Raw genomic sequence first — 16,929 nt, 5'->3', positions numbered from 1 at the left:
AGTCTAGAATTAATGCCTGGCAGAACAAAAAGTTACCTGGGCATGATGTAGGTGAAGCAAAGCAGTGAGAAGGCGGGTTTTGCAAATAAGGCTGTTTTCATGGCTTGCTTTTATTGGCTGTATAGTAGAAAATGTTACGGTGTGTTGGGTTTGACCTTAAAGCAATGGGACCTAGGAAGACAATAGATCTAAATAAACTTTGTTGTACATCCAGTAACAACTGGCAAGGCATTTCTTATTCTTGGTTTTTATTTTCCTTTTCTTTTGCTCTGGTTATTTTTCTGTAACTCCTATTTCAGTTAATGACACCACCATTCTCTCCTTTGAGCCACTCCAAAATAAGGGATTCATCTTGACTCTTCCTTCAGCTAGTGTACCTAATATTGTCTTTAAATGAACTCAGCATTTTTTAACTTAAATGTGTTTAAAAGGAAATCTTCATATTATTAATTAAAATGAAAAACCTCCATTAGTTACTATAAAACAAATTCTCTTTAAAAATTCAATGAAAATAAAGCAATGTCAATAAATTTTAGTAGCAATCCACTCCCTCTTTTTCAAAAAGATAATTAGCAAATACCATTTGATACAGATTAGTATCAACCTAAGTTTTTCTCCTTAAATTAATTAGAGGGATTAAAAGATAACTGAAAAGGAAATTATTTTTTCATTGTGTGACTTAATTATGATTTAATGCAGCATCCTTGTACCATCAAAAGGTCATCTGTAGACAAGTTCCACACTTTGGGAAGCACTGGACCATGGGATAAAATCCAAACTCAGGGGGCTTCCCTGGTGGCGCAGTGGTTGAGAATCTGCCTGCCAATGCAGGGGACACGGGTTCGAGCCCTGGTCTGGGAAGATCCCACATGCCGCGGAGCGACTGGGCCCGTGAGCCACAATTACTGAGCCTGGGCGTCTGGAGCCTGTGCTCCGCAACAGGAGAGGCCGCGATGGTGAGAGGCCCGCGCACCGCAGTGAAGAGTGGCCCCCGCTTGCCACAACTGGAGAAAGCCCTCGCACAGAAACGAGGACCCAACACAGCCATAAATAAATAAATTTAAAAAAAAAAATCCAAACTCAGTAGCTTGATATGATCTCACTCCTGACTACCTTTCAACATAATTTCCTGCCACTCCACAAGCCACACACCCTGACTAAATTTGGCCCCATTAATTTCCCCACTGTGTCTGCTGGGAAAATTCTAATGCCTCACTCTGGAGGTTTCAGATGTGAAGTCTAGAGGGACCTCCCAGGCACATTTCTCCTTAGCACTGACAAACATTCCTCATGGACTAAACTCTAGTCAGGTTCTTCTGAGTCCTTGACTCAACGAGGTTGCCACCTTGGCCTATAAAGATTTGCATAAATGCTAGTATGGTTTCTAACAGCTCAAGGCCACATCCCTAGGATGACCCTAGTCCCCTCAAAGTACCTGCCTGAGAAAGCTCAAGACTTCCAAAAGAACTCACTGCTTGTTCCAGCTGATGCCTGAAGATAGGGCCCCCGTCTCCCAGTCTCTGTGGGAGGGTAGGACCCTAATTTTGATAAGTGCCAGTTAGCAAACCCAGATGGATTTCATGTGGACCAAATGCCCCCTTCTTGCTTTCTGTAATTTTCTTTTTTACTTCCCTGAAAAAGTCTGTTGCTCTCTTCCTTACTCCTTCATTCTCTTTTTAAAACACCGAGTCTCCTCTGTACAAATTAAAGTTGAGTTGAGAGCATGCTGGACTGCTTTCCCTACTGCAATAGTTATTGCTGATTAAGTCTATTTTTACCACTTTAACTGTGCCTGCCTTTGTTTACCTTTGACAGCACTTCACATCTGCTCCTAATTCACTACACTGTAAATCTTCAACCATCCCTCTTTCTTGCTATGTTGTGCTCACTGGTGTACCCCAAGTGCCCAGATCAGTACCTGTGCAGTGTCTCCCATATTAGAAATGGCAAACTCTTTTGCTCACAGGTTAATGAAGTGAAATGATTCAACAATATTTTGTCAGGTAGGTTTTTGTACTATATGTGTACTATGCATGAAATAGCTAAACAATATTTTGTCACATAGACACCGATCCACCACTGAGGCAATATTTCCTTGAGAGGAATTTTTAACTTTAAATAACTGCATACACAAAAAGGGAGAACGCTGTTATGTGACTACTGTGACCAGGGCCATGTGGAAAGGATCTAACATATCGCTGTCGTTTTTCTCTCAACCTACAAATCATAAGAGGGACATCACACATTACATTAAGTTTTACAGTTTAAAAATAATTTTAAAATCTTTATCAGCTTATTTTCATTCTTTCTTAACTTTGTCAGTATCATTTTTAATTCCAATGTTTCCTTTAACCTCTCATCTTCCTCTTTTGGATGTTCACTTCCTTTTAAAATGATAATTGTCTATGACTTTTCGTATTTTTTGTTTTATATTAGTAAGAGGATTTCTATAACTATGGCATGGGGAATTTACATGCAAGTTATGGGAGACACTGGGTTTTTACTTCAAAATTATTGATAGTTTTGTTTTACTGCTACTAACTTATAGGTGAAAATGCTACTTTGCATAGAAGCCTCTTTTATTCCATGAAATTAAATGAACCATAACTCCAAAGTGTGATGAGGCACACACAGCATGACCACATTATTTCGGAAAGCTGAAGAGTTGCCAGTCTGTTGATCTCAGACTTCATGAACCAAAGTGCAGCTCAAATTGGTTCCCTGCAGTGGCTTTGAGCTTCTGCCAAACAGACACTGTAGGACTGAAAAATACAAGGTACGGAGATGGCACCTAGGCACAAGTTTAGAAAGTTAACTCTTTTACTGAAGTTTATTTTGCTACTTTTATTAAAGGGGTTGTTGTCACATCAGACATTTTGCTTACTTAAAGGTAATATAAAATAATTGCTGAGATAGCATACCACTGAAAACGTGAAACTAAATGTGGGGCCTGTGTGAGCATCCTTCTTTTGCCACTGAATTGCAAATGCTTCTTCCTATACACAATTGTACTAGCATTGCAAATGCTTCTTCCTATACAGAATTGCAAATGCTTCTTCCTATGCACAATTGTACTAGCATTAAACCATAAATGTAGAATTCTTATTGTGGGTTGATTTGGGGCATATCAAGTCTCTTCTTGTCTTCAATTGCTGTATCAGCATCACCCTGTTGCCTAAAACTTCGTTGTTTCGGTCTCTGCCCCTCCCACTCTGAGTCAATCCTAACGCAATCAGGCAATATATTAAGACCTCTAACCACAATCCTTAAATGGAGCCTGGAATTAAACTCACATTACTGCGCCCAGAATCCAGTGTCTGTGGAGTGACTACGCATTCATGCACCTGGCAAGCTGCAACCACTCTCCCACCCAACATTCTGTTGCCCAATCTTCATTATCGGATTCCTCTCCCTGCAGACATCCTCCACTCCTCGGGCTGCAACACGTGTCCTAAGCTAAACCACCACTGGTTTAACAAGGGACCTGCCCCTGACTAGAATCTGGCCTGGCACTTCACACCCCTTCCCTAGACACTGACTGAAGCTCTGCTTCCAACAAAATGCGCTCTTTCCTTTCCTTGCCTGGAGCTGAAACACTAGCACTGCCATGAATTCTTATTGCTGTATCCTCTCCCACCAGATTCCAACCCCTTATAAATGATTCCTGGCCCACAATCTCAGTCTTCCTAATCTCAGATATTACGATTAGGAATGCTGGTCACCCACCCACTGTAGATCCTTGATCCCAGCCCCCTTTTTCCTGCTTACTTCTCTTTCCCTGACCTGAGGTCCAGCGTACTTCATAGTAGGTGAGGTGGGCGATAAGACAATGTCAGTGTCTTTATATCCCATCATATAAAGAAAATCTTTGAAGGCATCTTTTTTATTCAATGCAAATAATCACCACAATTAATCTGTTTGGTGGTGTCTATTTTTTTTTAATGAAAAATAAACCTTCATTTTTTTTTCTAATGAGAAAACAGTATAATTTCCTTTTGTTCTATTGTTCCAAAATTTGATAAAAGTTACTCTTTTCAAGATGCCATAATTTGTTAGGTGTTAGAAGTACTTGCATTACGTAGTTTACTTTGTGTTAGGAGCTTGATTCTTCCTATAAAGCTTTCTGTACTATCTATATTCTGTGCTACCCAGTTTCCCTGGCAACATGTTTGTTCCCATGGAGAAACAAAAATGAACACCTATACAGAGTTGAACTTGAAGATATAAAACTTCACAGGATGGATAGTTTGCTCAGAGGCTATTAAAGAGCAAAATGAAAAGACAGAAAAGGAGAAAATATATCTAGGTTTCAAGTTCCAGCTCAAAGCTAAGAAACTACTTCTGATCTCTTTTGACCTAAGTAACAAATGCATTCTTGGTGTCATTAACAGCAACTTTAAAGAGACTTTTTTTTTTCTCCCAAAAGCAGTTTTTAAAACTCACTACCTAGGCAAAGGGCCTTTTGAAATAGTGACTGGATGGTTTGTTTTATTTTAGCAATTTGGTCCTCGTAATGGCAATTTGTATTACATGTTACATGAAACTGCCTAAATTTAAGTCAACTTGATTTGAGAAACAAACAACCCAATATATATGCTAACAGTGAGACTGCTAGCAAATGAGCATAAGATTATTTTTTTAATAAAAACAGGTTATTTTTCTTTCTTTTTTTTAAATGTCCAGAATTTTCCTAGTCAACCTATTGCCAGTTTATGCTATCTGAATAGAGCTTGCAAACTGCAAATGGATAGAAATTCGGCTGCTTTGGTTGAATATGAAAGGAAGTTGATAGCCTCAGTTAAGGCTCACACCACTATGCCAAATTCCTAACATTATTATAGCAGGACATGGAATGATAAATGATACCAGTAAAATAATTCACACTCATTTGCAAGCTCCATGCAAGTGGCATGAACTCCACTAATAAGAGACAAAGCGAAATCACTGGCTCTGGTGGCTCTTTGTTCTGTGACCTCCCACCCTCCTGCCTGCCTTCTTTTCCCCCCACTTTATAATCCAGACAACTTCATCCTCTCCATTTGTATCTCACTTCTTTGTCTGCTGTCTGCTAGCCTTCTTGTGTTTTTGCTCTAAAACCTTGACCTCCTTTTTCCCATTTTGTTCTGCTGTTCCTACTCTACATTTTTGTCACTTTTTTCCTGGCTTCACTCTTGTTTCTTACTCTCGTCCCTCTTCAGTCCTTACCTTTTTTTGTATTATCCTTATTTTCAGTCTCCTTTCAGTCTTCAGTTTGCTACCTTTTCATCCTCTCTATGCTCCCCCTCTTCTCCTAGAAGTTTGTATATTTTGCTCCTTTTTATTATTATGTATTGTTTCTGGATGAATTATTTTTCTTTCTCCTTCCATATATTACTTTTTTCTGATTGTTTGAACCCCAGTCCCACTGACCTTGTGCAAAAGACTATGACCGGAGCAATTTAAAGTTTGTCTTTATTATGATAAAAGTGGAAGAAAAATTAGGTTTAGGAAATAGCATCTTAAACAGTAGGTTGCCTTCTTGTTAACCAGTCTCTTTGTCCTCCCTGTAGGTTCACAGTGAGTAGAATCAATGAGATTTGTCACCTTTATCTGTCTAGATCAGGTGTTATTCACCCTAATCATGTAGAGAAGAACAGGACTTTGAAATCAGTAAGTCCAGCATGCTGAGTTGCTGCCACTCAAGAAAAAATAACTTTTGTATATTATACGGTTGGTCAACTGACAAGCAGCAGAATAAAGTTGTGGCCCAGGATTTGCTGTAGCTTTTGAAGCAATAGTTAACAAGGAAAGAAAACATAGGTTTTACTCCCACTTATTTTTGTATGGTATTCGGGTGGGGGCATTTGCATCATTTTATATTGTTTATTCCATATGGCAGATAAAATAATAAAAATGTTTTAAACTCAGAACTTGTTTTTGATCCTCTATCATCAAATGGCATGTACTTTAAGTTGCTTTTTTACAAAAAATTTTGGGAGTAGGATGTTCATTTTTCTTTTATAGACTTTTACCTAATTTCTAAAAGTATTCAATAGTGAATTGCATGCAAAGATAAATGGTCATTCAGGTTTCAATGCATTGCTTTGAACTAATGAGATATACATCCTAATATTTGAATTATTCATGACCATATAGCTTATATAAATTATATATATATATGTATATCCATTAGTATAGTGGCAGATTCTTTGTGTATGCTTGCTTTGTCATACTTGAAGTTGAATTTTAATGTAAATTATATTTATTAAGCACCTAAAAGTCACACTCATCCCCTGACAAATTTTCAGTCTTATAAATCCATGAGAAAATATTCATGTCCCATGATATCTACTGGTTTTAAAGCACTCAAAGCCTTGCTCAATCATTTTCACTCACCATGGTTAAGATATCTGCCCTTTCTGTTTTCTTCCGTTTACTGCTTTTGCATTTAACAGATTTTATCTTGCTTAAAGACCTCAGGTTCTTAAAAAAGACCATGACTTGGTAACTAAACCAAATTTATCCTATTCTAGTTTAATATTCTGTTATAATAAAATTTTTAGTACAGAGGAATTTTCCATACAGTATCTTCTTTTCCTTATTATTAATATAATTATAGAGCCAACATATACAGTCATGCAAGCTGAACGAACATTGCACAATGCTAGGGGGTCATTCTTGACCTACGTGTGGGGTCCTGTATACAGTTGGATTAATTTTGCAATTCTCACTGAAACGATGCCATGCTTTTACTCATCTGATGGACAAAAATTTCTACTTCGATAATGCTGAATCGTGTTTGGTTTTTATTCTCTAAAAATCCTGGAATGTAACATTTTAGAGTTAAGAGGAAATTTAAAGATCTAGTTCTCCTCTTTCATGCTACACAGAAGGAAGATAATTCCAGAGAAATGATGTATCCTGACCACAATTTTATCACCATATCCACCATCAGAGTCAGCGTTAGAGCCAACTCTCTGATTCCTAGCTTCAGGAATATCATTTTGAATACATTCATGGTGATACAGAAAATATTTCTACCACACAAATCCCATAGGTTCAACTTTTTAGATTTTTAGCCTAATTTTACTCCTAGACAATTTTACATTGCAAACTGCTGGAGGACTGAAATAATTTCTGAGTAATCCTCCTTATGCAGCTTGCTATGTAATCCAGCAACATACTAAAAGGCTTTTTGAGCTGGGATGGTCACCATCTCCATTGACTAACACAGTGAAGAATATTTAGAAAAGAAATTGTTCAATGCTACTGTTACATCTATATTACTACAGTATAATTTTGGAATATTAACATTAAGTAATTGAAATAGAGTTTCTTAGGAATTAAAATGTTTCCCAATAATGTACTGAGAAACTACCAGTTTAATTTTAATCTTCTCTATAGAGATTTTCTCAATTAATATCAGCCCATATTTTTCCTTCTCTTCTTTTTTATTATTCAAAAACAATGTGTGGTTTTTGCTATAGTATTTTAATTTGTTTCTGTTCTCTTGTTGCATCTAAAAAGCTTATCAATTCCATGTATACAAAGTTTGTCTTTTGTTTTCTCTCCTCCATGCTCCTCAGTGTGCATACAGTTGATGTTAAATGTGTGCTACTGAAGTGGACAAGAATTGAACCTGACACTTCATCACCGAAGTTCTGATTAAATGGAAACAAATATCTAAATTTAGTCTACATTGCCAAAAACATTGTCAAAAGTGTACGTAATGAATTTAAATGCCAACGGAACTAATCATTAATGTAACAACTTTAAAATGAAAATTACTATAAAGCAATATATAATAGTGATGCTTAAAATCGTTTCTCCTTCAAGTAGCTTAATGCAAATTGATGGAGAAAACAAGCAGAGAGGAAAAACTGGTGCATACCATCACAAAATCATAATGGTTTTAAAAAATTATTTCATCTTTCCCCCTTTTTTTTAGAACTGAAAGAGGTAAATGATGGGTTTGGTCGGCTCTTCATTTGAGAGAGCAGCAAAAGAAGAGAAAAAGAACATATTAGTGCTCCAAGAAGCCATAGCTTCTGGCAGATGTTGCAAGAATGAATTAGTTCATTGGCCTCTTTTTATTTATTTATTTTTTTGGAGACTTGTGTCAACTTTGAGTGGAGTTTCCAACTGCACAATGAGCATCTAGACAGTTTTGACATCTTTATTACACTCTCTGAGTTCTTAAAATGCTACCATTTTGTTTAAAGATGATTTCTTTCAAGCTTAAAACAATTATTCAACTGCCAAGAATAAATAATTCCATGACTCAATACCAATATAATTATCTTCCCGGATCTGGTTTCCTAACTAATATTCATAATCAAAATACCCGTTGTTTAAGCAAAATTAAGATTTGATTGATTGCTTGACGATATTCTCATTCAAATCCATTTCTTTCCAGGCCTAATTTTGTTTCTTGTATTTGCTTTGCACTGAATTTTTGTGGTTTAAATAGCCCATTTAACATGACCACTTTCAAACAAGATCATAAATTCTCATAAAAGCAGACTATGGAATTCATAATCATAGCTCTTGGCCGCCACCTAAAGGTTTCTTTTTTGTTTTATTTTACATAAGACCTACTGTGCATTCCATTTATAACAAAACCGTTGCCTGCAACATCACATGTTTTCACATAAGTATAGGGTAAAGAGACTTATTTCACAATGTCTTTTCACTTTTGTATACTTGCATCAGCAGCCAATATAATTATATCCACTTCTCAATCTATTTGGTACTCAAAGGCAATTTAAACTAGGTCCTCTGAGTGGTTTGCAATTTTCCATTCATTCAAGAAATAGTTTGTCCTTATTATGTATCACTCCCACTCCTAGGTCCATCTTAGAAATACAAATATTTAAATCATGGTTTCTGGCTTCAAAGAAAAATGCACCAGCTACCGATGTTTTAAGAAACTGGCTTCTCTTTTGTCATAATCTGTATTAGAATTATCGTTAATTGGATGCCATAGAGTAAATTGAGGAGAAGCCTGAACAAAGAGAAATGTTCCTCATTTCCAACTTTCCAAGGTAAATGCAATTAAACTCATGTTTACTGAACAATTGCTGAGCTGAATGTAATGTATATGCTAAAGTCTTTGAATTCCACAGAAAACATAAATAACAGGTGTAGCCTCTTGATTATATTTAAGGGTAAATAAGATATCAGAATTAATAATTGACCTGTTCCATATCTTATTCTCACTCCCTTTATTCGCCTCCTAAGAAACACCTGATTGAATCAGGCAAAATATCTCCAACTCCCTACTTGGATTCTGACAAAGTCATGTTTGGAGACTGAAATAAATGTCAGACGATATCATAGTGAAAAGTTAGGTATGAGCTCTACAAACTTCTCATTTCAAAATTCATATGAATAAAGCATCTATGAACTACCCAAGTTGTTCCCAAACTTGTAGACATGTTTTATTAGCATGTATACTTACCACTATGGATTTTATGTATTTATGCCTTGACCTATTTATAGACCACTAATCACTAATTCATCAATTCAAAAAATATTTAGTAGGTGTGTCAGGCACTCACCATTGTCAGTGTTCAATAAAATAGACTGCTCTTTGCCCTCATGGGGTTTGTGAAGGAGAAGATGAAAGAAAGGAAGGAAGGAAGGGAGAAAGAAAGGGAGAGAGGGAGGGAGGGAGGGAGGAAGGAAGGAAGGAAGGAAGGAAGGAAGGAACTATGAAGGAACTTAACACACTGTACTGTGATAGAGAATAATGTTGAGGGGAGACAGAGTCTCATCAGGGTAATCAAGAAAAGTTTCTAAGGGGAGGCAATATTTAAAATGAGACCTGAAGAATAACGAGCCAGCTCTGCCAAGAACACAGAGAAAGAGGCAGAGGGAATTGTCTATGAAGAGGCCAAAATACAAAGAGAGAGCCACGGGATACAGAGCTGAATGAGCAAAGGGGAGTTTTGTGAGATGAGAATGGAGAAGTAACAAGGAACCCAATCATGCAGGGCCTTGAGAGCCAGGGTAAGGACGTTGGGTTTTACTTGAAATAGAATGGAAATCTACAGATTAGAGAAGGAAGTAATTTGATCTGATGGCTGCATGAAGAAGGGGTTGGAATGGGCCAAGGGAAGAGAGAGACAGTTAATAGTCTATTACAGAAGTACAAATGGGAGAGATGATGGTGACATGGACAAGGGTGGTGGCAGTGGAGGCAAGAGAAATGAACACACTGGAGATGAATTTTGGAGCTAAGTTCAATAAGATTTGGTGGTATGTTAAATGACCCCTTGCTTCTGCTGTTCCCGCCCAGCTTGTTAACATTTGCTGATATGAATATAACTGAAATGCTGATATAGTTCTCCATGTTAGACTTAGACTTCTAATTTAGATTTTATGTCACGTGTAAGCTTTAAATTTAGTAAAAAAAATTTTAAGAAAATATTTTAATAGAATGACCTATTTGTACATCAATAAACTCTTATTATCTAGCATTTTCTGCATATGAGGCAATCTACAAAAAATAATTTTATGAATAATGGAAGTTTATTTACTAAAAGCACCAAAGCTTATTTAATTTTAACCACTTAGAAGAATTTTTTCTAAAATTGTTAAATATTTCCCTGATCTCTTAAATAGAATATATTTAAAATAAGTTAAGCTTTTCAAAAACTCTGGGTCACCATGATGAAAAATAGCTGCTGTACCTAGTGGTAGCCTTAAAAAAAGTGAGATATAAAAGCGGGTCTCCCCTACTCTGAAAAACTGAAAACTATTCTGCTTTGAAATAATTAAATATTGTGTTACTGTTGTCTCAGTTGTCCTAGTCCTCATTGTGCCAAACTGTAGACATCCACTTCTGACCCATTCTAACATGATGTTTTTCTTTGGCTGTAAGCTCGGAAACCTGCTACTAGACTTTCATGCAAGTTAATAGTATGTAGACTCCAGTAAAGTATGAACATTTGTATTCTATTTTGACTGTACAGAGGCTTTTTTAACATGCTGTTTTCTCAAGTATATTTTAGGTCACTGAAGTTGCTTGATCAGCAAAATTTAGAACAGGAAAATGTCCCTATACTAGCATTTTTTTTCCCACATTTTTCATGATGCTCCTTGAAAATGGTATTCACATTATCACATACATTATCATTTTAAGTATCTACAAAGGATCCTTCCTTATGACACAACTTCAACTACATCATTATAAACATTGGTTTTTTGTTTGATGCCAAAAGTATAGTTTTAAATGTAACATAAAAGCACATAAAATTTGACCGTAAGACTAGACTAAAAAAAAATCCCAAATCTCTTGACTTGGACTATAATGTTATCTCTTTCCTTTTTTCATTTTGACATGCATGGAAACTAAAACTAAAACAAATCAAACGTTCACAAAATCCCAATTAGCAACACTAATTTCAAAGTGTCTTTTGACAAATAATATGTGCAGATTACAAACCCAAAGATATGTTTGAAGCAGCTCTTCTAAATAGCTACATTCCTCTCTCTATATCACCACCTTGTTTCATGGAAGAAAATGTGTAAACGTGTAATGGAAATGTGTAAATGATTAAAGGATCTGTATAAACAAAGAACATTCTTAACACGCATGAGAATTATTTTGAGGACTTATTGAAAAACCAGATACCAGATGCCTAAAGCTGACCTGAGAAATGAGAGTCCTTGAGAGAGAGGTCTAGAAATTAGTATTTGAAACAAGAATTCCCCAGCTTATTGATATAGGTGTTCCATAGAACAATCTTTAGTTAGCATTGTCATAGACACCAGGTAAGCAATCCTAAACAATCTGCCTTTGTATTTTCCAAAGATGACTGTACCAATGCATACCATCCTATATGCTCTTCCTCTAAGGTGACGTTGGCATCTCTTCACCAAAAGATGGGGTTTATGTTCCTTCTTCTTGAATCTGGGCAGACTTTTGGCTACAGTGGAAATGATGTTATGTGACTCCCAAGACCAATTCATAAAATGCAATACAGCTTCCACCTAATTCTCCTGGGACGCTTGTCCTTGGAATCCAGCCATCATGCTGTGAGAAAGCCAAGCAGCCACATGGAAAGGCCACATGAAGGTTTTTCAGCCATAGCTCTCACTGAAGCCCCCATTGACAGCTAGGCATCGACCACCATACATGTGAGTGAACCTTTAGATGATTCTGGTTCCCTGCTTTTTGGCCACCAGAGTAGAGCAAAATCAAGGTCTCTCACCCCGCCATGGCCAAATTTCAGCTTTGTGAATAAAATTAATGTTGTCACTGTTCTAAGCCACTAAGTTGTACAGCAGTTTTTATACAGCAATAAATAACCAGAACAAATTCAAAATATTATGTGGCTTCCTCAGATGAAACATAAAGCCTCAGATAAATCTTCACACATTCCAGTTTCCATTTAAGGATTTCAAATTCTATTCAGCCAGGTCTCCCCAGGTCCCAGACCCGCTTGCTAGGTCTTGCTTTAGTTTATTGCCTAGACCTCTGGTTCTCAACCGGGAGTGATTTTTGCCCCTCAGGGGACCTTTGGCAGTGTCTGGACACAGTTAATTGTTGTCACGACTGGGGAGGAAATGCAATTGGCATCTAGTGGGTAAAAGCTAAGGATGTCGGTAAACACTGTGCAGTGCACAGCACAGCGCCTCCTCCCCAAAACAAAGAATTATCAAGCCTAAATAGGAGACTGAGAAACTTGCACCTAGACCTGGCCCAGCAGTGAGGTACTCCATACTTACCTGTGATTCTCTTCATTATATAGGTATGGAGTTCTCAACCAGGAGTTGAGGAAAAGGGGTGGGTGGGGGCACTAGAGTTGGAACATCAGGATTATCTGTAAAGATTTTCAACTTACACAAGTGAGCCTATGGTGCTTAAAACTGGCTACAAATTAGAATAATTTATCAGTTTTTTTTGTTTTGAAATACCAACTGTATTTAAATACCAACTCAATCCCCAACTCTAGAGATTCTGATTCAAAAAATGCTGGAAAGGCAGTAGTCTTTAAAAACTACTTAGGTGATTCTAATGTGTAGAATATTAGCCCCTTCACCTGGAGATTGTGACTCCTAACTTGAGGAGAAGTATTTGCAGAGTCTAAAGAGTAAAACTGTAAAATACTTACAGGTGATCCTGTTGGCACCCCTCTTCCTCTTCCCCTACCGAGAACCTTTGGCCTAAGTGCTCTCCTAAACTTACCTGCCATGTTATGGCAAGAAAAGGACCTGTGCCAGACTCTCACTTCACTCTCCTGCACTTCTTTGGGACTGAAGCAAATCCTAAGGCTCAGTAAATGTTTCTTAGGCCAGTAAGAAGCACCATTTAGTAAATGCTGAACAGCCAATTCAAGTATAATAGGATCACTCTGCTTCACACCTCTCCACCAATAAAATCAGCTCTATTTACTAGATTTTCCATTAGAAGCCTGAGGTAGATATAAAAACATCAGTCAATATTCTTAGAATTTTACCACTTGGATGTCAAGCTACACCAAATAGCTTATACGATTTACAAAGTTCAAGATGAGACTGAAGTTGCTGATAGGATGTTATCATGCTGAGATTCATCTCCTTCTATATAGAACTTGTCTTGCCCCACTCCCCCAAAAAGCCATTAGCTAGGCAAATGCATTGTCATCTGCCTCAGATGCTAAGCAGATGAAAGTCTGCTCATTAAAAAAAATGAGTTGGGTGGAGAAGGGAAAAATGTGAAATAGGCTATTATTATAGTAATTACTTTGGCAAAAATGTGTTATTTCATCATGACAATAATCTTTTCTGAACATGTTATTATTATATTTGTGGTAAAAAGAAAAAAATCAAAACTATGTTTTTCTTTTAAAAATGTATTTGTTGAAGGAAAACACCAATTTAATAAATTAAATTTCTCAATAATGATCAAGTTCTAACTTTTCTGTTTTTAATTCTTTCCCATTAAACCCAAAGCCAGAAAGAATCTTTATGTGTTTTGTTACTTAGTAAAATTATTTTTCACCCTCCTCAAAACATAAATGTATGTGTATTTTAATATGTCCTTAAATCTTCTGTCCTTGGGCCTAAAATAGATAAGAGAAAACCAAAACAGAGCAAGGTTTTTGGAATGAGTTTTCAAGCTCTGGAATCCTTCTAAAAGAAGTTTGTATGGCAATTATGCTTTGAGTTGTTACATCTCTCCCTTCTCTAGAGACATATTGTTAGCTATGTGGGTAAAATGAACCTTTAAGTTCTTCAAACTCTTGTTATCTTTTCAGCTTTCTAGTACTCAAAAGAATACTTATAAATAGTTTCTTAAAGGTGCTGGGCCTAATGTCTTACTGAACACTTTATGTAAATAACAAAACCTGTTGTTGCCCAGTTGTATGTACATCTTTGCTTGAGCATGTCCCTAATACTGTCTTCAGTGTCCATGATGGAGGCAATATTGTTATTTAGTTTCAGGACCTAAAACCAACTAGGCAGGATCTAGTTTCATAAAAGTATATCTGTTTTAACAGGAGAGAAGCTGTTATAATTCTAAACCACTTCCTACAGGCTGAGTAAAACACAGAGAGAAGAGGCACAGTGGAAAGTGGTGAGGGCCAGGACACAGAACAGGTAACAGATAATCACTATTTGGTAAAAGGAACTGTGAAAAGATTGTAATTTTACTTATGCCAAATTCCATTGGCCATAATGTACTTCCTGCTGCATTGATATTAAATGTTCGGTTGATGCTAAGGAAATAAAGAATTGGAGGTTGGGCACTGCCCCTTTGTCCATAAGCCACTAGTGCAGGGATCACAAAGTTAAATGTCCACAGGACTCAGGCATGTAACAGATATGAGCAAACCCTGTCTAGGTATGTGAAAAGCAGTAACATGATTGCAGTGAAAAATGGTAATTGACTCTCAGAAAGACAACAGAGAATGGTGAAGACTGTGGCAAACTGGAGAGCCTGGGCTCCTTAGGGGGCAGCTAGTATGCAGTTCCAGCTCATTTCCTTGCAGAAATGTAAGCCTAGTCATGCCTAATATTCTCATTGTTCAATAGAAGCTGTAAGTAGGATTTTATGAAATCTCTTGATTTTAAAACATTTGGCAAAAAATCAATAATTTTTTAAACCACTCTATGGGCAGATAGTATGAGGGCCAAACAAAATGTGTTCATATTTGATTCTGAAACTTGTGTTTCACAGTCGAGAAGATCCAGGAAATCCAAGCAAATAATTAGGGGTATATTTGAGAGGAAAGGGACCTCAGCTAGCAGCAATACAAAAGCTCAACGATTAGCAAAGATGTGAAATTCAGACTAAGAAGCAATTCTCATGTTTCTTTTGCTAATCTTGCCAAGATAGATTATGGCTATCTTAATAAAGCCAATCTCCTTTCCCTTGGCCATTTGACCTCCTTTAAAGCTAAATGTGTTAGATATTTTCCATTCACCCATCCAGTTCCCTTCTCTACCCTCTTTGTGTCCCAGGAAGCTGGCCAGTGTAGATTACATTAAAGGGTTGCTTCCTCTCTGGCTTACACTGTGTTTGTTTGGCCCATCTGGGGCACTGGCAGGAGTTTGGAGAGTAGGAAGAGATGGACATCAGGGCATTTATTTGCCCTGTTTTTTCCCTGCTGGTTCACTGATTAGCTCCTTTCTTCCCATCTGGAGGCCCTCTATATACAGATCCTCCATGCCCTTTGTGTGTGTGTGTTTCTTGAAATACTCCCTCTTCTTGACTCTCAAGACAAGGGTCTTAAGGGTTCCCCACTGTTATAAGGCTCAGGGAAATACACCATCACTTGTTCCCTTCCATAAAACCTGCCCTGCAGGCTTCAACTACCCAGCTTAACTCTGCTTTCTATTTCCTTCTGGGAGCCTGCCTTAAGATGCCTTTTCCAAGGGCACAATCATTCCCCAGGGCTGGGATCTTAACTGGGCAAAGCTTCTCATCAAGTCCTTTAATTCTTATTTTTCTGGGTCCTTTGAAAAAGCAAAGCTGTTTGGCAAGAAGTATCAGGAGTATTGAGAATGTATCTAACCTTTGACCAAGTAACTTCACCTTGGAAATTAGTTAAGGAAAGAATCTTAAATATTTAAGAATTTGAATAAAAATTTATGCAAATATGTTTATTTTTATAATGGTCAAAAACAATAAACAGCTCACATCCCATCTTAGGACTATGCCAAGTATCTTTTGCTTGCCCCACCAGCTACCCACTCCACTTTGCTCTGCCCTGAAGTGCCAGCCTTTCTGGACTCCACTACCACCTGACTTAGGGATGGGCTTTGCCAATTGTGTGTCTTGATCAGAAAGCAGAGAAGGGGAAAAGAATGAAGTAGGGGTAGTTATTCTTCCTGTCCCTCCCTGAAGATGACCTCAGGCTGGCTGTGACTCTTCAACAAAGGTGACAGAACTTGTCAGGTGATATCCACACACTAAGTACTTCTGGGGTCCAGCAATGCACCCTTCTTTTGCCCTTTGAAGCCTAAGGAAAGCGATGTATCTCCCCATGGTTTCTAACTCAAGGATACAGCACTATTACAAAACCCTATCCCTATGTTTGCGAATAGTCTCTTTATTGTCAAATTCTCTTCAAATTACCCAGTTTGAGCATACCGTCTATTTCATTGCCAAGAATCTAGTGGAATCAAGGAGCATATTTACGTAAACTGAACTACAAACTCATTTGGGAATAATATATAACTTAGAAAGATATTCCTGAAAAATCTATATTAATAAAACTGGTAAGTCCAGTATGAACAAAGCTACATAAAAATAAAGCAAATGAAATTCACCATGAAAATGTAATACGTCCTTCACATTTTCTGTTATAAAAACACATTACATTTTTAATAAAAAATTTCCTTTAAAAATTAGTTAAAAGTGAAAGACACTTTAGATTATGCCTACAGGAATCCAGAAAGACATAGAAGTGGCATTAGAAATAATTCTTGAGAATAAAGTAGGACAAAAGAGAAGGA

At 37.1% G+C, this 16,929-nt stretch overlaps 1 long non-coding RNA gene across 1 annotated transcript in view; it reads right to left on the bottom strand.

The window, feature by feature from the left end:
* Positions 1-221: 221 nt before the first annotated feature.
* Positions 222-16,929, bottom strand: part of LOC309631813 — a 31,515-nt gene continuing 14,807 nt past the window's right edge. Inside the window, exon 2 of the long non-coding RNA XR_014246572.1 lies at positions 222-16,929. This exon is cut by the window's right edge and continues 14,295 nt beyond it. This is a non-coding gene — a long non-coding RNA (uncharacterized lncRNA).

This window comes from Balaenoptera borealis, assembly GCF_965194805.1.
Source record: "Balaenoptera borealis genome assembly, chromosome: 7".
NCBI lineage: Eukaryota > Metazoa > Chordata > Mammalia > Artiodactyla > Balaenopteridae > Balaenoptera > Balaenoptera borealis.
The sequence above is the reverse complement of the archived record's forward strand: the minus strand, read 5'-3'. Positions and strand labels throughout refer to the sequence as shown.